Source organism: Tyto alba, unplaced genomic scaffold (assembly GCF_018691265.1).
Source record: "Tyto alba isolate M040663 unplaced genomic scaffold, T.alba_DEE_v4.0 Super-Scaffold_7, whole genome shotgun sequence".
Lineage (NCBI taxonomy): Eukaryota > Metazoa > Chordata > Aves > Strigiformes > Tytonidae > Tyto > Tyto alba.
The window spans coordinates 16,607,670-16,632,580 of record NW_024881328.1 but is presented as its reverse complement, the minus strand read 5'-3'; the positions used below and the strand labels follow the sequence as shown (position 1 = coordinate 16,632,580).

Sequence of the window (24,911 nt, the reverse complement as noted above, 5' to 3'; positions counted from 1 at the left end):
CATGTCCTGGTCAACCTCACACCCTCCTTTATTAACGTCTCAGATGGTGACTCTTCCTTATACCTCTTTAATTTTAGGATTCCTCTCCTGCATCTCTTTTTGATTTTGTCACACCCTGAGTTCAACTGTCCCATATTGCTTCATTGCAGGGAAGTTTTGTAGACTTTGTACTAATCAGTTTAGTCTTATCTTCTCAGTTTCTCTGCAGCAGGGTCTAAATATATTCTGTGATGTGTAATGTGGGTTAGGTTTTCTCTTATAATGCTACTAAACCATCAGAGGCTCCATAAAGGTTTACACTGTTATATTGTATTATGGCTCTACAGCATAATCATGTTACCCAGCAGAAAGCCTGCAAAAAATCTAAGATTACACTTCTTACTAGGAGGTGAATTGTGATTAGAGAACCCAATGGAAAAATTGGGTTGCTTCATTTATTTCTGTTGTCAATTTATCAGCCTAAGAGTTAATCTGCAGCTATGGCAGACTGAAATAGCTCCATTTGTTCTAGCAAGTGAGCAGAGAGGACATGGCCAACCTGCTGAGCTTCTCTCTGCCAACTGGCTGCTGTTTGGAGATGTGGGCTGAAGTGAAGATCTGCTTGTCTGTGTTTTGGATCTGATTATGTTTGTCGACCTTCTGACATTTTCTGTTGTTCATCAGATCTAAAACTGGAAGCAATGTGCTATTTTAGTCATCAGGCAAAAAGGGCTGCTTAAGTTCCACCTGTGTCTTTGTGTGTCTGGGAGTAATGGTGAGTGCTTTATTTTCCTAAGATCACAGAATTAGCCAACAGGGGCACCAAAAACTTTTTAAAAGGGGTCTTAAATTAGATAGATAGCATGGTATTTGGATCTTTAATTATTTTTTGGTGAGGTTTCTATAATGCCAGGCAGCATGGATAAGTATTGCATGATTGTTATCATCATAGTTTCTTTCATGAGGTGAAAAGGAGAGTATCCCACTTTCTCTATTTCTCCAGCAACCTTAGATTTAATGAAAATTATTTTGGCTTCATTCATTGCTGTGTGATCTTTTATTGAAAAACCTAGTATGGTTACTTATCCGGCTTCTAAGAATTATCTTGGGTACATCAGCCATTTATCACATAACAAATGTTAAAAGATGGTATTTGGATACATAACTTCTCAGTAGCTTTTGTGTTCTTTATCACACACCAAAAGCTTTTAATCATAACCTCATTGACTTAATGGGTGAGATTCTAATCCCCTGAAGACCTGGGTTGTACCTCACTGGCTTGCTTACTATTAAGTTTGAGTGAAGTGACATTAGAATAGTGTTATGGCATGCTGTTAAAAATTCAGAGTAATTTTTTTGATTCAATATGGAATTTCTATTGGGGCAAATGGAAAAAGATTCAGACCCTTGATCTGCTACACATTTATGACTTCTCTCTCAAGCCTGAATCTATTGCCTTTGTTCTGCTTTCCATCACAGATTAATTGCTACCACCTCAAGCTGACTGTTGTTCTATATTTTAAAACCATTACTATTAAGAGACTGTGTTATGATACATCCACTTCCAGTGAACTATGTTTGAAGAATGGATAAAGAATTCATGGCTGCCAGTTGAGGAGATACTAATGTATAAATGCGAATAAATACATAAATACATATATGTAAGTACATATACGAAGACACATATATACATATATACATAGTTCCTATCTTCAATTATTAATGGTGCTGCCATGAAGGATACTTCTTCTGCCAATTAGTGGAAAGCATAGTGGTTATTTCTGCAGTTTCCCCCCTCTCCCCCCCCTCTGATTTTTTTTTTTTGTCTTGTTTCCAAACTGGTGTTTATAGTTCAAGTTAATTTCTTGTTAACAGTCAGTTTAATTTTCTGTTATCACAGCCCCTCTAATTTTTCCAATATTGCAGCATGAGATAACAGAAAAAATACCTATTATCACTTGGGATTTAGCTTCTTGCAATGTTGTGGACAGAATGGTAGTTAAACAATACTTGCTGATTCAGGAAACTGAGCAAAAAGTACTGATATTTGCATAAACTGCTAGACAATTGGTCCATACAGTCTGAACACTTCATACTATTAAGGTATTTATCTTCAAGACAACTTTTCCCAGGAGGTGAGAGTATAATATCTGGTTTTGCTGATGATGAATGGGTGCACAGAACTATTAATTGACTTCCTAATGACATACAAAGAACAGTCACAAGTCAAACCTAGGTCTCTTGACTGCTGAACTTTTAACCATAAGACCAAATTCCTTTCAATAACTCATGTATCATATATTTGAATTTAACAGATCCTGTTTTTCTGTTTGTGTGTCCATCTGATACTGCTGGCTATAATTTTGGGGTAATATCTTTTGGTAACAGTAAATAGGAGGAAACTCAACTTCTAAAGTTTCTACCTGGTTAGGAACTCTGGTGTTTGGCATTACAGAAATAGGAATCAGCTACTTTTAACCAATTACTTTTCCCGACAAATGCAAATGTCCAAGGCTTTAGGTTCATATATTATGCTAATTTGTTCAACTGGAATGTGTTTAGAGGATGGCAAGGCTGCTTTCATATCAGGTGATGAGAAAATCTTGGTAAGATTGTTGGAAGGCTAGGTGTTCAGACAGTCAAAGTTTTCATAATATATAAATAAATCAAGTATATATAAAAGTTTTGGGAAAGCATTTAAAAAAATATTGTGACCTTAATTATATGAAAAATTATAGAAAATATGTTCATGTAAATTAATTTTTAATGACTGCATGAAGAACCTTAATATGTATACATATATATATATGTAATGAAGTAGTGCTATATGAAAACTCGTTTACATTCTAAAACGGTGTGTGTAAGAAGTGGTTCTTTGGGGTTTCTTTAGTATGAGATTTTTAAAATAACAACGGCTAGCCTGCTAGCCTAAGAAGTATGTGAATATGAAGAGACTAACAAACTGCTTGCAAGCTTTTTGCTTTATCACACTATTCTTTTTTTTTTTTTTTTTTTTTTTTAATTTATTTTAAAATAAAGACCATTAAGATAGCTCTGATTGGTTTGTGCCTGGAACTTTCTACAGTGAGCTGGCAGAATCAAACCTAACCAAAGTAACAAGTGTTAACTAACTTCTACCTAATGTCATATATGATTGTTACTACTATGTTTTAGTCTCTCCTCATCTATCCACTCATCCAAGTCCAGTTATTGAGTGTATTAGACACTTTTTCCTCAGAAGCCTCAGCTCAAGTCAGGCAATGAGACGATAATCTATTCTATGGGAGAAATTTAGGCAAAGTGAACAGCTCTGCCTACAAATCTCAGTATACAAAACTTAGATATTTTGTAATTGTTTCTATGCTGCTTTAAATTTTGAGCTATTCCATTCACTGAACACTGAAACATTTCAGGGCTGTTGGTTTCAAGTGCCGAAGACCAATTGCCCTTCATTAGTCTAATCTGCAATTTATCACTGTCTTACTAGAAAACAAACCAACCCAAACTCTGTGGTGAACTGACAGTCTGGAGAACATCCTTCCCTTTTTGCTTGATTTCTCTTTTGTATTACAAATTACTAGCTTTCACAGCTGATGCTGAGGTTTCTGGCATCAGTTTTCTGGAAGGACATATCTTACTTTCTTCCAGTGATTAGGTGAGAATGTGGCAGTGCATGAGCAAGGTGTGTTTGGTCTCAAGCCAAGAAGATCAGGCCCAGGTAATAGCACTGCCAGACCTACCACAGCTCAACATGTTGTCAATGAGCAGCTGGTCTGCAGTAAAGGACTGAGAGACCCAAGCTCAGTACAATTGCAAGTCATCCTCCTGGTAGCTTATTAACACGTTTAGCTGTGTCAGTGCAAGAAGCTTTCACATAGGTCCATGATCAGGGTTGGTGATCTGGAGGAGAGATAGTAATGCATGGAGAAGCTGAAAGACAATCTCAGATAATGCACTCATGAGGGAAGGTTCCCTTTGCAAAATTAGCTGTTCACTAGGTAGACTGCCTCTGCTTGCCACTTGTCTTGGAGGACAGCATGCTCACTTTGTTCTCACTTATGGGAAAGGCTTAAATGAGGTGTTTGGATCAGCCCTTATCTAAATCAGGGCTAAGTCCCAAATTGCAGTTCACCTTGCCATCCTCCCAGGAACCAGTCACAATCCTGAGTAACAGAAAGTTTTAAGAAAGTTGATCAAGAAATGTTGTGCAAGACTCTGCAGAGCTTGAACAGTGGCCTTCCTTTCCAATCCTCTGCCTAAGACCATTTTATAGTTTTGCTAATATACTTCGTTACTCCAACTGCGAGAAGTGAGCCTTGTAACACTGCACTGCAACCTTCCCAAGGAGATCACTGTGTGTACTAGCTACCTATGTAAAACTGGGATAAGGTTTCTTTAGCCATGGTATGTGTTTCTGCTCATTGCAAAACCAAAAGGACAAGTTGGTGCCAGGACACGGGTATGGTATTGCCCTAAAATTCCACCATATCTCTGTTTCCTCCTTAAAATATTTACTATTACATATCAGCAGAGCTTTCTACAAATGTCATAGGTCTGCAGAAATCTGGTGACATGCTGCACTAAGACTTGTGTCTAAATAGACCTTAATTTCACACCAAACAAGCACTGTAACTCCATGCTGTTCTGTGCTGTTATGTCTCTAGTAAGGACACTATGCTTTTTTTACAAGCTGCAGCCCATGTGCTCTTGTTAGTTCAGCCATCAGCTGCTGTGAATGAAAGCAAGTGGACAGAAAGGGGATGTAGTTTCAGTGAAGAAGACATCAGGAGAACAACAAACGAGCTGTTGATAGTGGTTGTGTGTGAAGCACTTTTGTATTCATGACAATCTGCTCATTTGTGAGGAGCACAGAAAATCAATCAAAATCAAATGCAAACAAAGAAATGATAAATTAATCAATAAAGCTATGGGCTAATCAAATGGCACCCTCCTCAATTACTCTAATAGAAAAAGAACAATTGCTGGTTATGGCTCTTGGTTTAGAATAGCAGTCTTTGCAATCAAGCACTGATTCAGTTGTTAAGTTAATTAAGTTAAGTGAGCTGTATAGAACAGGATTCCACTTTGCTTTTTATTGTTGAATGAGATAAATGGATTCAGTTTGCCAATTTCATACACCTTCCCCAAAGACTGCAAAAGAACCATGTACATGAGTTAATATTTGTGTATAGCCTCATGGCAGTATTTTGTAAGGGCAGGATTAGAGGACACAGAAGAGTTCTGCTCCACTGCAGACGCTTGTGCTTTTACACTATGTAAACCCTGTTATATAATCAAGCTTCAACTTCAAACCCTCTAATTTCTACTTTTCTTGTTCTAGAAGTCCTCTCCTCTATCTAGAAATTACTTCCTGGTTTCCAGATTAACTATGTCTAATTTACCTTATGTTTAGTTCTTTCAAAAGCTGAATGTCTGTGGTTGGGCTATATTACCTTATGTCTGATGCTTACTTGGGGATGCAATAGTGGAGAGAATCCACCTTGTCTGTTGAAGAGCAGGTTCTGGTCACTTTCTGGTCTAAATCTTTCTAAATTTACATGTGATACTCAAAAAAAATACAACTGTTCATCTGCCATAGTATATTCCCCTGTTCATTGTTCATCTTCTAGTACAAAAGCAAGTACAAAATTCTTATTTCAACTGATTGGAGTTGGGAAGAAAGGGGTTGTAAGAGGAAACTATGTAGATTTAGCCTTGGGCTGTTACAATAATTTAGGAAACTATTTTTGTGCTTAGGTACCTGGGTGATCATAAAATTGACTTTGGCCCTCAGCCTTTCTGAGGCAGCAAAGCAATGGATTTAATTACTCCAAACAAAGTCCCTGAGGTCTATAGGACTGCCTGTCAGGCACATGCTTGTGTATTCCATGGCCACAGGTCACGACAGAGATGCTGTCTGGCTACTGCAGCAACCTCTCTGCGGTATGATGTCCTTTGCACTCTGGGGATCCTTTCAACCAGTCAATGGATGCATGTCTCTGGTGCTGGAGTATAACAACCATTTGTGTGTTTAATGATGACTCTCTCTACCTCTCTGCTGTACCAGACTAATTGAAAGTGTTTCCTGTTATCTCTCCTCATTCAGGAAGAATCTGGGACAGGGAAACTAGCAGCAACATTTGCACAGAAGACAGCTGCTTTCCATTTTGTCCATAAACTTTGCTCCCACAAAGTTTTACATGAGTTGTTTTTTTGTTGTTTTTTTTTTTTTTTTTGTTTTGTTTTGTTTTTTTTTGTTTTGTTTTGTTTTGTTTTTTTTTTCTGTGAGAGTGAACCTCGTGTCAAGATAATGAGCTTCATGCATTCAGATCAGGACTTGAGTGTTAATTAGGTCACTCTTACTAGAATGATTTATTGAACTATATTCAGTATTAGCAGCCCTAAGTTTTTCTCCATAGAGAGTCAGTGAAAATCACCTTCATCAATCTTCAAGACATTGATAATCTTAATTTTATTCTCTATTTTAGGTTTTCAGAGCAGATTAATAAATAATCTACTCTGAGGATCTGACTGAATAGTTCTTCAAGATGTTGAGAAGCCTCAAAAGAAAAATATCTTGACTTTTAGATTTTCAAAGCAGATTAATAAAGATCAGCTTTTGGAGAGTGTTTAACTATTTCAGGCTGAACTGGAGTACTTACATTGATTCCCGTAGTCACTAGATGATATTTAGTATATTGTACATAGAGAAGATGGCCCACCTATTTATGTAGGAAAAGAGCTCACAGAAGTCTCCAAAGCCAGAAACAAATATCTGATGTTTCAAAATGTGATGGATAATTTGTAGAAGCAAAAGGAGTTCAGACTGAGAACTTTTATTCCTTTACTTTTCCTCTTCTGGTTCGCAGAACTTTTTCAGAGCTCTTAACACAGGGAACAGGTAAACCAAGTACTAGTAGCCTTCAGATTTGTGTGTAATTGAACATCTAACATGCCTAGTGAGGTTCTGATGTTAGTCTCTAGAGTATCCTGGAGGCCAGATACTTTCTTGTACTGACTGGGATGATGATTTTTTTTTTTTTAATCTAATGAAATACAGCCCCATACTTTTTTCAATATGGGGGCAAGAAACTGCTATGATGTAGTCTTAGAGCAAATAAAAAGAAGTAATCTTCAGAAAACATACCCTTAGACTGTGGAGTCCCTTGCTGTGGTTGTAAAACATAAGTGGACAAATTAATAGAAAAAACCTGTTTTGATGGGTATCCCCTTTAGTTTGGGAAAACCTTTAACAGGATTTCCTGGAGGCTGAAAAAATACTTGGAGAAGTATCATCGAATGCTTGCCCTGTTCTAATATGTCTCCTAAAATAGCTGGTGTTGATCAGCATTGGGGGAAAGATCCTGGATCATCTAATCCTCTATCCTGCTCTTCTTGGCTCATGTGACCATGCTGCCTGTGTGTGCTTAGGCAAGTTTGTCCATCATCTTTCTGCATTAATTTTTTTAGTAGGTTGAATTATTACAAAATTTGGCAGAGGGGTAGACATCTCAAATATAACTGGTTTATACACATTTTGTAAAAAGAAGTGGCCTTAAAGAGGTTAAGTACAATTTCTGCAGTCAGTACATAGTCACAGCTTTTGCTATAGAGTCTATGTAAGAGTATGCTGATATTACGATCCAAGCTTGGGAAAAAGCTTCAGAGTTCACACTCTATTAGACATCAGAAAACCCAGGCAAAGACACAGCCAACCAAAAAACTTATTTCACTTACCTTTCATCTCAGTGTTTTCTTTGTAAAATCAAACCTGCAGAAATTTCCCTCAAAGAAAATTGCCATCTTTTTCTTTGGGCCTGATTCTACATAGCAAAAATGGACTCATGGGAGAAGCGAGGTCCTCTCTCTTCCTTATGCATTCAAGGATCATTAAGTGTTCTTAGCAATGATCCAAGATTGGTCTCTGCAGACCCTCCATGCTGTGATTTTTATATAGTTCAGTTCATTATTTAGGCCTATAGGAAAGGCTTGCAGAGAAAAACCAAGCCCCGAAGTCCTTGCATTAAAATACCCAAATCAATAGGAAGAAAGACTTGTTCCAGTCTGCAGATAGGAATAGCACACGCAAGACCAGATTCTGCATCCTTTGCTGCTTCTCATTTAGCAAGTTGCTCTGACCTGAGTCCAGCTGAGTGCAATGAAATAAATTGGTGCTTAGGAATAAGGAGCAGAATCAGTCCCATAATAAACCGCCTATAAGAAGGCAAACTGGCTGCAGCTCTGGGACCCAAACACGGGCTTGGTAGTTTTCCTGGTCCTTAACAAACCCAGGCTGGGAGGATGTTTCTGTGCTAACAGCCCCTCCTGGAACTGGTGCTGCTGCATTAACATTGCACACTGTGTTAACAGTGCTTAAAGGCCATGCAGGATTTCCCAGGCGGGAACAGGAACTTGGCGATGTGTATGTATTTCCTGGTTTAAAAATATATAATCAAACAACCTGTGCCAACCCCTCCTTATCTCTCTTCACTTTTTAGTCCCACAGTTTCCTCCCTAATAAGATCAAAAGGGCATCTAAAAGTAATATCAAGATTTTTTTCTCCCCTATTGAGCTTTCTTCTCCAGCATGTTGATGCTCCTGATAACTGACCAGCCTTTGTATTTATTCATGAGATCGATTTTGGCCTACAGATCCATACAGTTGATAGCAAGCAGATTACTCTGGAGACATGACTGAACAAGAACAACTAATTGGAATACAAGGTTGGGACCATTTGCAGTAAAAACTCTTCTCAGGGGAGATTGGAAATAGTGAGAAATGTCTTCTGCTCAACACTTATATATAGGTGTATGTGGATTGGCATTTAGATAAATGGGAAAAAGGAAGATAGCACTTGGCTTTTTCAGCACCCGTGTAGGTTAGCACCAGCTAGTTATGAATTAGTACTGAATCTGAGCTGCGTGAACTACAACTAATTAGTTATTATGTGTGTTACTGAACACAAAGAAAATGCTGATGACTGCATGGAGGAAAGGAGTGCTTGAGGGCAAGTATTGTGTATGCTCACTTGACCTCTAAGGGGCATCGCTTCTGTGCTGTGGAAGGACACTGGGCTAGACATTTGTTTAAACGCAGACTGACTGTTCTTAGGTTCTCATATAACATAATAGCTAATAACTTTGACTAGAAGATCTATTTTCCTTTCATACATTTGTGTAGTAAAGAAGGGGCAGTATGAGATGGATTGTAAAATGTGCACAAAACAATGGCCAAAATGTGGAAGGGTTTTGGCTGTGTTCTTGAATTAGAGATGGAGTTGTTTGATTTTGTTGATGCATTTCTAGCTTTCTGGCCTTTAAAAAAGTTTCTAATAAAAATCAAATCCCAGAAAGAGAGCAGCAATTTCTCAGAGGTGGAAAATAACATCAAAGTAGAAATGATTTTTAGAGCTGGCATTTCTGGGATGTTTAATGATAAGTCAAACTTGCCAGAGCAGAGAAAAGCTGAGCTAATGCACAACAATCAGAGATTTTTCCCTTGACTACCACATCGAATACTATCAACAAGCCTGCATATTCCCTACAAAGAGCAGATGGGAAAGCATCGGCTAATGAATGTATGTACAAGCTTGGGAATCTCTCCTTTGCGAAAAGACAGATACTCCAGATAAAAGTTTTTGGTCATATATATATTTATGAATAACTACTAAGTGAAGGTCAAATTCATTGGACTGAATCCTTGCAAAACCTCTCCCATTTACTGCATACTATTACTTCACTGCTGTAGGAAGAAAATGTTCCTCCTTCCCAGTTTGGAACTACTCAAACATATGAGGCAAGACAGATGCAAAATCTGATGGTGTAATGGGTCATCAGGAGAAGGGAATCGGAATCAGGAGACGGAAGATTATCTGGGAAAGGTCTGGCTTGCTGATGGATAGCAGAAGAGGACTCACTGTTGGACCTGGTAGTGCTCTCATTCTGCAGACTGGGAATCCCACCGACCACTCAGATACATTGCCAGATTGGAGAAAGATGGTTAAAATCCTGCTGATATCTTTATTGTTGTACCCAGCAGGAGTGAGCAGTCAGTAGAGTTTAGCCCTTGGAATGAGTTTAAATGAGGTGCAGAATGAGAAGAAACACAGAAAGGGAGTTGCAAGCGTGAACTGGAGAAGGTTCAGAATGACTGCCCTGATTACATTATTTTAATGCAGGGCATGAGCTGGTCCTGGTGTCTGGATGAGGTGTCTATGCAGGCTCAGGGTCATCTCTATACATAGGGTAAAGCCTTGTGCCCAGACAAAACCGAGTATTATGTAGCAGAGACCTACCTCCTGAACTCCTTTAAGGAAGTCTGTTCCCAGACCTCACACCTACACCTTCTGCTTGTTAAGAAAATAACATCTTTTAAAAGATAAATCTATCTATTAAAATGAGAATATGGAAAGACCAGTTATAAGTGTTAACTTTAAACAGAGATTTGAGGGAGGCAACCATTATTTTTGCTCTTGCCACTAACAGTGGTTTTAAGATTTCCTGTCAGTATTGGGATATGGCATATATTAAATTAGCAAGTGCTTCTGGTTTGTGTGGAGGACATACTGCTGGGTTAAGAAGCTCATTAGCAATATTTGCTGAATTTGTATTTATTCTCAGAATCAATACTTGTAATATACTAATTAAATCATCTGTTTAGGACAGCCCCATGCTGTAGTAGAAGGAGTCCATTGCCATCATGACACATACAATACAGCATTTAGCTCCCATTATGATTAATGAGCACTGCAGGCTTAATTCCTGATGTGAGTCTCTGAGCAGGCATGCACAACTCCATCTGTCTGCTGAACGTTTTAAGTGGTGCTTTTTCCAGCACTCGATGTGTTATCTCTTCCAGTGCCTTTGCTTTGGGGTCATGAATGGAGTTCAGCAGCAGCTCCAAAACCACCAAAAGGCTCTTCATTATCTTGGTGGACTTTGGAAGAGGGTCCAGAGGGCTTCACAAGGAAACCAAAGGGATAAATTAGATATGATGAACCTGTGGAGCTGCACAAAAGACTGAGAGAATACAGATTTCCCTACGTTCCTGGAGACTGAGTCATTTCAAGATGAAGGTAGTGTTTTTGGCTATTAGTTGTCTTGCCCTTAAGTTAAAATAATAATGATTTTAATGATTCCTTATTCTCAGTACTCTTTATTGTATCATGAAACATTTTATGACTTTAATGTCTTTAATTGTACTAGGGTAAAATTTCCTGCCCTGGAATTTGTCTGCTGACCTCAGTCTTTCCTCAAAGGACTCTTACTGTTGGAAGAAGACATGCTCTGGTGTGCAAGACCCAGCTTCCAGCTGCAGCTTCCCCTCCAAGACATGGATTTCTGCAGCTTTTCTGCCAAACCCTGACCAGCATCTGCAAGGAACAGGTTCAACTTTTAGAGGCTATTAATTCATCAGTTTCAATTGCTCCCTTTCTGAAATCCAGGAAATGGAGTCAAGTCCTCTGTTGTAATTGGCAGATATTGGGTGTGAACTGAAATAGCTGTTGAGCTGATGCTTCCTTCTCCCACTGCAATTCCTTGCTCCCTTTTTGCCTTTGGCAAAGTGGCAGGGGAAGAATCTCTCTTTTACAGAGTTGCATTTCACAGCCACAAATTATTTCAGCAGGGGTGAGTGGCCTCTTGCTCCAGGACATGTGGCAGCTCCAGGCTTTCACTCATTTTTACAGCAATATAAATTCCTCTGCCATGACTAGACTTTATTCTACCCTGGGACATTTCTGTGATAAAAGAAAATGCATGTGTTTGGCATTTTGTTCATTAGACCCTCTTCTCGATCTCTCCGTGTTTCTCCCATATGCTGAGACAGCCTCTTTGGGGCTTCCCTAATGCTGTGACTTTATGGAAATCACTGTTCTTCTTGCTGAGGCTCTGCATGTCTGGCAGGTATGTTTCTCTGAGCTCCGGAGACACCGTGTACTGCTGTAGGTGCTTTTCCCAGACAGTGGACCTGAGCTGCACAGGTGTGGAAGTGGGTGCCCAGGAATCCAAGGGATGGCACTTCCATGTTTACAGTTGGTTTGAGAAATATTGACTGACTGCACTGAGCATGTGAGGCCTCAGCAGGAGGGATGGCAGTGTGCTGCACTGCATGCATGGGAGAAGGGGACCTGGTGGGACTGGCTGGAGGAGGAGATGTCTGGCTTGCCAGGTCTGTGAAATGTTGAATCTCCACTTAGACTAAGCCTGGCATAGGTGAGATTTCTACAGTGTTATCACAGGCATGCAGTTGCTTTTCACCATCTGGCCCAATTTAAATCAAGAGAAACTTTAGGGTCCGTAGCATGGGCTGCCCTGATGTAACAATTGCAGAATCCACAAATTTTCAATGATGGGCTAACAAAGAAAATTCAAAGTTAGGATTTTTCATAGAATCATAGAATTTTGGGGGTTGGAAGGGACCTTAAAGATTGTCTAGTCCAACCCCTCTGCCATGGACAGGGACACATTCCACCAGATCTAGATTTTTGTTCAAAGCCTCTTCCAACCTGGCCTTGAACAATTCCAAGGAGAGGGCATCTAAAACTTCTCTAGGCAACTTGTTCCAGCATCTCACCGCCCTCACAGGAAATAACTTATTCCTTATTTTTAATCTAAATCTTTTCTCTTTCATTACCCCTCATCTTATCACTACACTCCCTGAAAAAGAGTCCCTCCCCATCTTTCCTGTAGCCCCCTTTAAGTACTGGAAGGCCGCTAGAAGGTCTCCCCGAAGCCTTCTCTTCTCCAGGCTGAACAACCCCAGCTCTCAGCCTGTCCTCATAAGGGAGGTCCTCCAGTTCCCTGATCATCTTTGTGGCCTCCTCTGGACCTGCTCAAGCAGGTCCATGTCCTTCTGATGTTGAGGTCCCCAGAGCTGGACAGAGTACTACAAGTGGGGTCTCATGAGAGCAGAATAGAGGGGGAGAATCCCCTCCCTCTACCTGCTGCCCACACTTCTCTTGATGCAGCCCAGGACACGGTTGGTTTTCTGGGCTGTGAGCACACATTGCTGGCTCAAAGTCAGGTTTCCACCCACTAATACCCCCAAGTCCTTCTCTACAGGACCGCTCTCAATCCACTCCTCACCCAGCCTGTATTTGTGCTTGAGATTGCCTTGACCCATGTGTAGGACCTTGCACTTGGCCTTGTTGAACTTCATGAGGTTTGCACAGGCCCACCTTTCCAGCCCGTCAAGGTCTCTCTGAATGGCATCCCTTCCCTCCAGCGTGTTGACCACACCACACATTTTTCATCCTGTCTTTGTGCAGATTGATAGAAAATTTTGAAAAAACAGAAACTCATCTAGAAGATATACAGGTGCTGCGAATTTTGTTTGTTTAGGCTTGTGCAGTGCCTTTGTACAGGGGTGTTTATGTGTATTTGTGTGTGTGTGCACTGTTGTTGCAGTGTTTGCAATACCAAACACAATCAGCCACAAAACCCATTGCGTATTAAACTGAAAATCTACTGTTCCCTAAGGAATTTGATCACTGCTTTTAATCAACCTGTACAACTGTCTCTCATGAGTCCAACAAAGGGGCTGTGGGCATCTGGCCATATTCTCTCCTGGGATTGCTGAAATTTCTGTGAAGTTCATTATGAAGATCCCCTTTCACCATGATGAAGGCATATGAGGTAATGAGTGTATTTTAGGCATTTATTTACCTTGTTTTCACTGTTTGCTTTTTCTACTTTCATCCTGTTCCCTCACCCTCTCTCCTTTCAGGTATTTCTTAATATTAAAAAAAAATAACAACCAACCAACCCTGCCTGATGCAATTTGAGGCAAGACAGGCACATTTTATTAAGGACTGCAAAACACTTAATGGCACGAGGGTTTTCATGTGTAATCAGATGCAGCAATTGGCTTGATTGCAATTGCTTCTGGGTCTGTTGCGCACAAGCACCTGATTAGATTTTAGCAGCCCTGCCAATTCTGGAGGAGCTTTCAGCCTCACCATGTGAATGGGCCTCGGGGAAATCATGTGCCTCGTCCTTAGTGCCGCCACCTGGAGAAGGGAGAGATGGGACTGGCAAATGAGTTAGCAAGGACCTGCCCTCTAAAGAAACTGTTGTTGGGTGGTAAAAATAGATGAATTTCCAGCTCCTCTGCCTGCCCAGTTTAACACTGTGAAGTGTATTCTCACTCTTCCCTCAGTTTCCCAATGGTATTGGACAACTTTATGCCAGTAAACCCCCTCCTTGACTGCAGAGCTCTATGGACTGTTGTGTAGCACCTCTGCTCTGCTGCCCCACCCACATCCTGGGGAGGGGGATGAACATTTCCAGACAGGGAGGGACCCTTTTCCTGGCTCTGTCCCTTCATGTGGATGGGGAGCAGGCAGCAGCGCCCGCCTGCATGGAGAAACAAGAAGAGGTGGCATCATAGTCGCATCAGACAGCAATCAAGGCTGGCAATGCTAAGTCCTCAGTGATATCTCCTAATTGTTCCAGGCCTTTGCATCACGGTACCACCTATAGGTACTACAGGTACTCAGCTGTATAGCCTCTTTGTGAGGGCTGTGCTCTGTTCTATTTACAGTCTTAAAAGGCAGAGAACATTGCATATCTCTTCCTCTGCCTGCTCGAAGTGAGCCTTTTGGTGATCTCAGCATATCTGGAGCTCTTTATCTCAGGTGAGAGAAGTGAGCACTTGAGAGGGTGTTATGTTGTTCCCAGTTGTGGTGGAGCTGGGTACTCCTGCAGCGACACTGTGCAAGTGCCCAGGAATGGGACTGTGGCAGGTTCCCCCCAACACGGGCTATTTTGGGGGACTCCTGAGACACACAGACAGTGGTGGCAGCAGTCATTTCAATTAGGGATTGGGAGGGCTTTTAGAAAATGTGTTTTTCAACTGTGAGGAAAATCAATTTTTTTTTAATGCTTTTGCTCTGGAAAATCCCAATTCTGAAATATCAGACTGATGAATAGTGACATCTTTGATCTAAACAAATGCTGATGTTCTTGGCATTTTTGAAATGTCAGTACAAAGCTAAAAGTCTCTTATTTGACTCTTCTCCGCTAAAAAAAAAAAAAAAAAGGATCGTCAAATTGAAACAAAGTTTTCCTGTAAAAAATATAACCTGTAATTAAAAGAAAAAAGCAAACTCTTTCATGAAAGAAGTATTTTATCAAAAGAACTCAAGCCACTGTAAGGTGGTAACTTAAGTATTCTTGGTGTTTGAGGGAACACAATTTCAGCATCAAACTTTTTGTTGTCCTGGTGGAGATACTTTGAAAAGATCAGATTTTTACAGGTGAAATGCTCTCAAAACCACTCACCTTCTGGCTGTTTCATCAAGTTTGATGTTCAGAAATGCCTCGTGGCTCTGGAAACTCTTGATGATTTCTAGCTGCTCAGTCCCACTCGGGGAACTCATACATGCCCCTGCCAGTGAAAGTGATGAGAATTTTGCCCAAAGAAAGTTTGCAGAATTGGACTCTGCTTCAATTTGTTTTTCATCATGTATAACAAAGTGTTATTTACTTTTTTTTTTCCGCTTTGCCCAGCTTGGACAATTAAACCCCTGAGTCATTTTGCTTTTATTTCAAATCAGTTACATTCCCTGGTTCACTGACTTGTATGGAGTTCTATAATGGTCAGATACCAGAAGGGAAAAATGGCATTAAAACCCCTGAAGATGTTACAGTTCATATGTTTGGGTTTACAGTGCTGCAGGGGTTATCCATTCATCTGATTAATATCTTGATTCTTCTGCATGGGTGTAAATGTGTGTTCTTATTAAGATTTTTAGCAGCAGTGAGATATAGTAAGAGTCATTCACCTCTTGAGAATAAAGATGTATGATACAGCAGAGGGGGAAGATGGTGTCAGCCCAGGGCACATTAGAGGACACCATACAGCAGAGCAGCAGGGACAGCCCTGAACTTGGGACAGCAGATGAGCCCTAGGGCAGCCCTGGCTGAGATGTGTTGACAGAGCTGTTTGTGGGGAAATCATTGCCCACATTTAGCACTGGAAGTCCCTCTCAGGCAGGTGATATATGCATCTCATTCACATTAACAGAAATAAGTGAGTAAAAGTTAAAGCTTTTGTTGGCTGGGAGCATTTCTCCTTGGACTGGATTTAGCATCTGCTGACAAGAAACATGACAAAGCTTTGTTCTTTCCCCGAGCTGGCTGCATCTGAAGTGGGCTTTAGCACTCAGTGGAGGGCACATGACCACCTCCTTTCCATGGCTGGGAACACTTTCAGCACAGTTTGGGTTTGCACATAGATGTCACAATACGAGGATGGATTAGGTGCTTACAGCTTTATAAATCAAAATAATTTCCAAACAGCTGCAATTTGTTGACTCCTAAACATTTCCCATGAAGATGAAGAAACCCACTGAAATTCTGCATCTGTGGGTTACTATACAACACATATGACCTTCTTTTACTTAACCTCCTTTCATAGATGCTTAAGAAATAACTAAACTGTGAACCTTGGGATGACTGTGACTAGCTTTCAGCTTTCTCAGCTATAGATAAGACTCGAAAATGGACCCTTCCCAACAGGAAGCCAAAGGCAATAAAAGGCAATATAATATTCCTCAATATTTTTATATATATATGTATATGTATATTATTATTATTTTTCAAAATCCGGTATGTTTGTTTGTTTTGCTTACCCTGTCTGCAAGCCTGGATTTGGCAATCCTGTTTGAGATTTGGACCTTTTCACATTTCCTACAGAAACCAGAGACAGCCATGATAGGAATGATAGCCAGCATTCCATGTCTGAAGAGATCAGGTGCTAACATGAATATTGCCACATATTAATCTCTAGAGCACATTTCCCTTGAGGGGCACAGTATTGTTTTTGTTTCTTTTAGTTTCATCAGTCATGTATTTAAATAAATACTCTGATTGAGGGGATGGGGTGCCCTGGGCCCAAATATTGTAGAAGCTCTGAACTTGTGTAGAAGACACACAGGCAGGCTGGCAAGGATCAGCAGAGACAGGCAAGGACCCCGTGAGCCAGCATCAGGTGTGAAAATACGCAGTTGTCGTGACATATCAGAAGTTTATTTATTCACAGGAATTATCCCTCCTCTTCTACTTCTAGGTGGCTTTCAGTGTGACATGGAGTAGGCTAAAGATTCCATAGGCAATTCTACTTTCTTGTGTCTAAAACTAATGCTGCTGTGAGACATCTATGGCCACATCCTCCATCACAGCTGGATTTTGAAGACAGGTTATAGGTGATTTTTCCCCTTTACATATTTAGGGCCACTTTTATGTGGAATTTTAGATAGGGCCCCAAGTCAGTTTGATTCAGGTAGCAGTTTTAACGTTGTTATTTCAGTATAACCTGTTACTGGAAAGGATATACTTCAAAGCCAAAGCAAACCACTGGGGAAGAAGTAACCTTTGCACCTTTGCACCCCCAAACTCCAGGAACTCAAACTCTGGGCAGCAAAGAGTGGCCACAGGTTTTCATGCCATGCCAGGAAGCTTGCTCAGTTTCCTGGGTGGCACAAGTGTAGCTTCTGTCAACAGCTTTCAGCAACGGAGCTGAAAGACAAGTCTACTCCCCATGCATCACTACTACCATGTTAAAATATTTTGCTCTTCCCCAGGAAGCATATTGCTTCTGCCTCTCAAGAAAAAGCCACATTTTATCCACAGAGTGTTGTTGACCTTTTGACAAATAGCAAAGTGATGAGTCTTGGATGATGGACTTGCTATGCTACATCAAGGACAAAGCAAATAAACAGTTCCTGGCTCGGGGGAGATGCTGTACATAGCATCCAAAGACCATTCAATACAGTCATCCCCAGTTACCTGGAGTCATTTGCAGCCCACTGCCTGCCCAGGTTACAAAAAAGTGGGTAGTTCTTCATTCCTTCAATGTTTTAGAGATCTTTGGCTCAAATTCCTTGCTGTGAGCACAGCATTGTAAGTATCTTGGTGAAAGCTGGGCTTACAAACTGCTCCTTCCTCAGTGTGAGACACTTCATTAACTGCAGGGGAAAGACAGGAATGGTACAGTATAAATGAAGGGCAGGGCTCATTTCGGTGATGGGATTGCAATTAGCAGTTTCAACTGTCTGCAAGAAGAAAACTTGGCAAGTTGGGATGTTTTCAGTGCTTGGTATTAGGAGGTAAAAAGCAAAAGAGAGAGAGAAAAAAAAGGAAGAAAAGGGAGAAGTCCGGGTCACAAATATAAAAGAAGAGAATGTGAAGTCAGCATTTCCTGTCTCATTGTTATACAAGTCTTTTCTGTGTCTGACAGGTAGCTGCTCTACAGCAGAAGTGACCCATATTTCTTCATCGTTTAAACAAAAAAAGTTGCCAATTAAAATGTCTTGAGTTTATTTCAGCACTTTGTGCTCTGGGAGCCTCATTGATTGGAAGGGAAGGCACAGGGTTGTCTGCTCTGTTGTGAAGCAATACAGTCCTTTCAAGTGCATCCTACTCGCTCAGCTTTTGTCAGAAAATGTGTCAAATCACAGGTATCAGATGTATAACAGACACTCAAGAGATCATCTAATTCATCCCTCCACCCCAGAGGCTATTCCAGAAAGATGTTTTTCTGTGTGGTTCATAAAACCCTTCTGTGAGAGTCATCACACTTTCCTGAGCTATCTAGTTCCTAATTCTCCTGATATCTAATTTAAATCTCCTTTTGCTGCAGTTTAAGAGATAACACCCAGTATTTTTGCTCTGTCCCTAAAGGATACAAGAAGATGTCATAGCACAGAATTGGGCAGATGTCTGGTGAACAGCTTCCTGTTCAAAGCAGGGCTAAATCCAAAATCAAAGCAAGGGGCTTTGTCTCCCTCTGTGACAACTGTTAACTCACTTGAATACCATTACCAGACCTTTTCCCCTCTCCTCTAAGCAGTTTAGCATCAATTCTTTGAATCTTTTTTCATAGATCACATTTGCTAGACTCTATTTATTAGTCATTGCTGTGTTATTAGTCATAGCTGTATATCTGATGGATGCTCTCATACATACATGCATGCACCCATACACAGACACATGCATACACAGCTAATTTTGATTACTAGAGCAACAGGAGCAGAAGCCTTTCCTGGGCAAAATGATTTCGTAAAGTGAACTTAATTCTGCATGCTGGGAGTAACAGACTGACTTGTGCAATGTGAAGTGCAATGAAACATTAAACAGCAATATGCTATCCAGCCACTAGAAGCATTTACATCTTGTAGTATGATGGATGTAACATGGTTATTGATATGGTGATGGATCACATGCTTGGATTTAACTGTTTCATCAGTTCCTGCTGAAGGTAAGGGTCTCTCAGATCTCCTTTCAGACCTTGATTACCTACTCTTCTGGCTGACATTGCTGTGGCTTTGACCATCAGCATGATTTTAACCTACTAACTTAGCCTGCTCTTCAGCATCTCTATACTCACTGATAATGTAATTTTGAAGACATGGACTGTGAACAGGAGCTGGTGTTGTTTGCCAGATCACCAACAGGGTTGCATTTTGGAGCCTGGCTGTGAGCAACAGGGATCACTTCTATATGTTGACTGGCATGGCTGAGCAGATATCTTGATGGACAGAAGAACTGGTCTGTAGTAATCTGTCTGAACACACCTCTGGAAACTCATAGAGCAAAGCAAGGAAATCAAACAGTGATGCTAGTTTATCTGGGAGTCACCTTAGCTGTAAGTGCTTCCTTGGCCCAGGAGCCATGCTACAATGCAACTACTTGTAAGCAATAATGTTATTTTAACATTTGTTTATTTGTAGTGTGGAGGAAATCCAGACATAGATAGGACTCCATTGTGCCATGTGCTGAAGAAACACAGAGCAGGGAATTCAGTGATCACAAACTAAACCTAAGTGAAAGATAATAGAATGATACAGGGGGATATGAGGATATAAATCTTGAAAACTACTTTATGTTTGTATAATTATGGCACAGGAGTGTTGTGAGAAGGACTCCAGGAAGGAAGATGAGGTAGCTTTCATGAATTATGCCAATTCTCGTAGCTGCTCTGTAAGGAACATATTTGTCACTGTTAAAGCTTGGATTTAAAACAAGTTCAGACACAACTGATTGTACAGTTACTATGCCAATAATATGTAAGTTTGTATTGTCACACTTTTAATGGGTAGGTATTTTTACTTTTATTTTACTTGTTATGTTGTTATCAGAAAGTGTTGATCAGGACAGTGATATTCTACCTGTAGGTAGTCCTGGGACTCTGGGTAGTTCTAGGACATTCCTGAAAAGGCTCAAATCACTGCAGAGGGTTTCACATGCTGCCACTGAAATACTCTTATAACCCTGCAAACTAAAACAGGCTGAAAAATCACTAGCGTAGAATGAATAAGCAGGAAAGAATTGAACTTCTTGTTTTCATTTTCCCCAGCAGATGTTCACCAGTTGAGGCATCAGAGCCACCGGATGCTGGAAGATGTGTTTATGAATGACCTGCTATTCCACATCGTTGCCTCTGGGGGTGCCACCAAGCTGGGCTGGAGGCGGCAGCAGCTGGTACGTCTCAGTGGGGTACTTGGAGTAATGTCTGTCATTTGCTGGACGGGTGGAAGTCACTGTGGTCTTCTGCTCAGTCACCACCCGGTGCCTGTCACATGCCACAGTGATTGATATAAATCAAACCCTCTCTGCAGTGGGAGCCTTGAGAAAACAAATTGATCTTTTAAAGCACAGAGAGGAAGTATTGGAGATGCCGCCCTAATAGTCTTCCAGTGAGCTGGTGGGGTTGTCATGCTGCCTGGGCTGAATGCTGAAGGAAGTCATCAACAAGTGGGAACATCTCTGGGAGCATCACTGGGAGAGTAAAGTCCAAATCAAAGGCCAAGACAAGACAGATGACACATCTTCCTTATTGTATATAGTGGTGGTGAGCTCTGGGCTGAAAAAACATCTAGGAGAAGGGATGGACTCCGCTTTTGAAGACATGCAGGCCAGATGTCACCTAAGAAAGTAGCTTGTAGGGAACAACCACTTACAGGTTTCCAGGAGATCGGAGCTCTCTTTTGCTCGGAGGCCCCTATCATTTGTCTTATTTCAAATTGGTAAACATTGGCAAGCAGGTGGATTAAGTGATATCTTCAACCTTTTTGCCAATGGCCTATATTTGCTTTTTTTTGCTTATGAAAACTACGTTCAAAATATGTCTACATTGTTAAGATTAGTCTCTTGGATCTGGTCTCAGTGGTGGGAGAGCAGAGAACCTAAAGAGTATTAAATGTTTACACCCCTTGTTGAAGTCAGTGCAGATATGTGTTCTTGTGCCCAGTATTAGGCAAAACATCCAGAAGCTTTGTCTTCAAATTAAAAATAAAACTGATAAGGAAATCTGATAATTCACTCTATGGAACGCATTTTCCATGACTCTAATTCTTCTGTGTGATTTCTGCTACTTGAAAACAAATTGCAAAGATTGTTTTATCCAATCCCCGGAAGGAGATTAGTCAGAGTAGTCAGTGATTCTGTTATGGATTTTTCTAAAAACACTAATGAAAGGGACAGATACAGATGATTCAACAGCAACAAGATCTACATTCATTTTTACCTCCTCTGCAAAAAAAAAAAAAAACCACCCCCAAAATAAAGCAGGAAATATAAGTAATTTCCATCTTTATCAATCTGGATTATTAAAGTTCCCCAGTGTAAATCACTCATGGAACATTAATTTTTATGCCAGTCAAGGAAAATTAAGTGGCCTAATCATATTACATGTTCACCATTACAGGAATTGCAGAGCTTTTCCTGTATTTGGTTGGAGGCTATTCCATTTGGCTGGACTCTTTTGATACTGCTTTGCCTGTGTGTGCAATTAAAAGACTTTTTTTTTTTTATTAACCAGTTTTTACATTACACTCAGCGGCCCCGTCACACAACTAAATGACCCGTTTAACAAGCATGATAAAATCCTCATTAGGGCCTATTATAGGATTTAGTGGAATCTTCCTGCTTTACTACAGCACAAGCCTAATCTAATTAACTCCGCCACTTAATTCTCTCCCTCCCTCTTCTTGCTGTTTATTGGGCTTTTTGTGGAAAACAGATCCAAGGAACACAATTAACGTAATTTATCCTGGAAAATCCCCAAACATTAGCAAGCTACAAATGTAATTGGAAAAGGCCTCACAGAGTTCAAGCATAGTAGGCAATTACTCCAAAACTACAACACTGCATATTATCGTGTTACTTCTTATTATACTTTCCCAAGATGAGCAAGGAAGTAATTCTGACCAAGTACGTTTAAAGCCATAATTAAGAGTCATCTTTGCGTTTGAACAGCTTTCATATTTAATCAGGGAAATATGTGTGTCTTCAAGAATGAATTGTTTTGCTAGGATGTACAATATGGAGAGGAACTGAATGTTGTGTTCCTGAACTCATTGGTATAAATGTAGAGCAGTTCTCAGTTATAAAGTCTTGTGCGGTACTTTGTAGCCAGGTTTACCAGTCACCGGAAAACAGAATTCAGCCACAAGAGGTAGTTAGTCTTTGTGTTTTTTTCATGACAGCAAGGTATAGAACATTTATGAAACATAAGATGTGCTGCAATAAGGTCTGTTGGCCTCCAGGAAAACATCACTATGCTATCCTGCTCTTTTCACAGTTTGAAACTTTAAATTTGCAATATTTTTAGTCCTTTTCCTGAGAGTGGTGAACTCCTACTTGATCCTAAGGCATCCCAGCGTAGTTGCGCTACATGTGAGATGGCCAGTTGATCCCAAAGGTGCCCTGAAGAGTTAGAGGACTGACCTTGGCATTCAGAACTGCAGATCTAGCCAGTTGTTAGGAGTCCCAGTTGGGATGTCTGGATGACAACATCCTCAGCTTTCTGGATGAAGGACTTCTGACACTTCAGTATTACCATTACCTAGTAGTTAAGCTAGGTGTAGAAGGTGACTAAATTTCTATAAGAAATGAGAGTAACTCCCACCCAGTATGGGAAGATGGTACAAGATGCATGTTGGAGTGGTCAAGAGGTGGGTGGTGGTGCAGAGAGGTAGAGGTCTTGTTTAGCTCTTCGTTTTAACAGATGTGTGTGTATTTGTGAGTGTGTAAGTACGAGAAAGAAGCCAAATGAACTCCTCAGAGGTGGACAAAAGGAAGCAAAAGAAGATGAGGCATAGGTCCAGAATGCAGTGAGAGGAAAATAGAGGATGAATGAAAATTTTTGAACAAAAAATGTCCAACAGGAACTTAGACATGCACAAAGTGTTGTCCAAGTCATCCCTTGCACAGAGGAAGTTGATTTTATGCATATTTTCAAATAAACCATGTTTGAATCTCAACTTCCTCCTCCAGTAAGAAATTAGCCAAATGCCTTGGTTAAACTGGGCAGCAGCCAAGTGTGACAAGCAAATAATTGAAGCATAGAATGAAACAAAGTTCAGTCCACATCTCTCATCTTTCCAGGAGGGTATTTTAAGCTTGTATGAACTTGGCCTCTTTTGAAGTTGTCAAATCAGGGCAAGCTGTCTTTGGGCAATGTGCTTTCATGCCACACTGCATTTAAGATGGAATTATCTCATTTGCATTATGCAAGTTGGACAAGATGACATGATGTTCCCTTGAGGTCTCTAGTATTTGATGCTATTAATCTTTCTTAATAGCTTGGGCCTGGGTTTTTGGAATCTTGACTTCTTGGAAGACTTCTTTGGATGTGGCCACCTTTTGAAAAATTTGACATAGTCTGCTGCTGCTGAACCTTCTGAAAACCCCAGTCTTGCTCTATATTGTCTATCACAGCTTCCTCTAAGGTCAAGAAATTGGAAGGATGCAACCTGGGAACAATCTGATGGATACTGAAACTCTAGCAGAAAGAATCAGAAGCTAAGGCTGAGCTGTATGATAGCCTCCCCACCCAGGAGCAAGACAGTTATTGTTTCTGAGCCTAATTCTTTCAGGAAACAATGTATTTGGAATAATAATAATTATCCATGTGGGGAAGGAAACCCTAAATTAGTTTTCAGTGATCTGAGAGACATAGTGTGTCCACACACAGCTGCTCTGGCATGTGTGGTTGAGCTCAACAAGAATGTCTTAGGCATTTCTTTGATTCCTTAGGGAACCTGGACTAAAAAAGGTCATTAGCAGCAGGAAAGATGCATTGCATATTCCCTGGGTTTGTGTAGTCTTCTTTGAGATGGAAGAGGGTTACTCCTATCAATTCTTGCAAACCATCTCAGCACAGTGGCTGAGGTTTGACAGTCTGGTAGAGAAGAGGTTGGTGTATGGGGTGCAGGTCACAAGCACTTTGCACTGTCTGGAGTTAAGTTCTGTCCTCTCCACTGATCTTCCTCCTGAGCAAGAAGCACTGAGTTTGTCCTGGTTTACTATTGCATAGGTGCTTACCAGAGTCAAAACAGGCATTTTGGAGCCAAAGAAAGACACAGTTTATGTGCTCTAGTGTTGGCAATAACCCTGCTCCCAGCAGTTGGTAGGGCTAGGTAACCTCCAGAGGTTCCATCCCACCAACGTTTCTGTGATCTGTATTGTTTTGTTAAGTAGTCTCCATAGCAATAAAAATTATGTGTCAATTTATTGTTACTGGAATGGTTCTAAATAAGTTGAAAGAAAAAATGCTTTGATATTTAAGACAGCTATTGCATTTCATAAGAGTAGGGTTTTTTGGTTTCCAACTTTGTTTTGTTTTTCAGGTTAAGAAAAATAATGGTATGACTTAATGTTACAATGAGGTCACTGGAAACACAGTTGAGGTAAGTCAATAGAATATGATACCCTGTGTGTTTTTGTGAGGTCTTACTTGCCATATCTACCTAAATAATGATTATGTGTATTAGACTCCTAGAAGATAAAAATAATAGCCACCTTGATTGGTTTCCTAAGGTGATGTTGGAGGAGCTGCTGTTCATCTTATTTCCCCTGTACTAGGGCTGTAAGTATTAGAAACTTCACCGGTCACCTAACATTGATTTCAGCAATAAAGTAAGTTG

At 40.5% G+C, this 24,911-nt stretch overlaps 1 long non-coding RNA gene across 1 annotated transcript; it reads left to right on the top strand.

Annotated features, from left to right (window-relative positions):
- The first annotated feature begins 551 nt into the window (after nt 1-551).
- Nucleotides 552-24,674, top strand: LOC116964377. Its single transcript, XR_004408734.2, has 3 exons — nt 552-754; nt 20,342-20,463; nt 24,615-24,674. It is a non-coding gene; the product is annotated as an uncharacterized LOC116964377 (long non-coding RNA).
- Nucleotides 24,675-24,911: the final 237 nt, after the last annotated feature.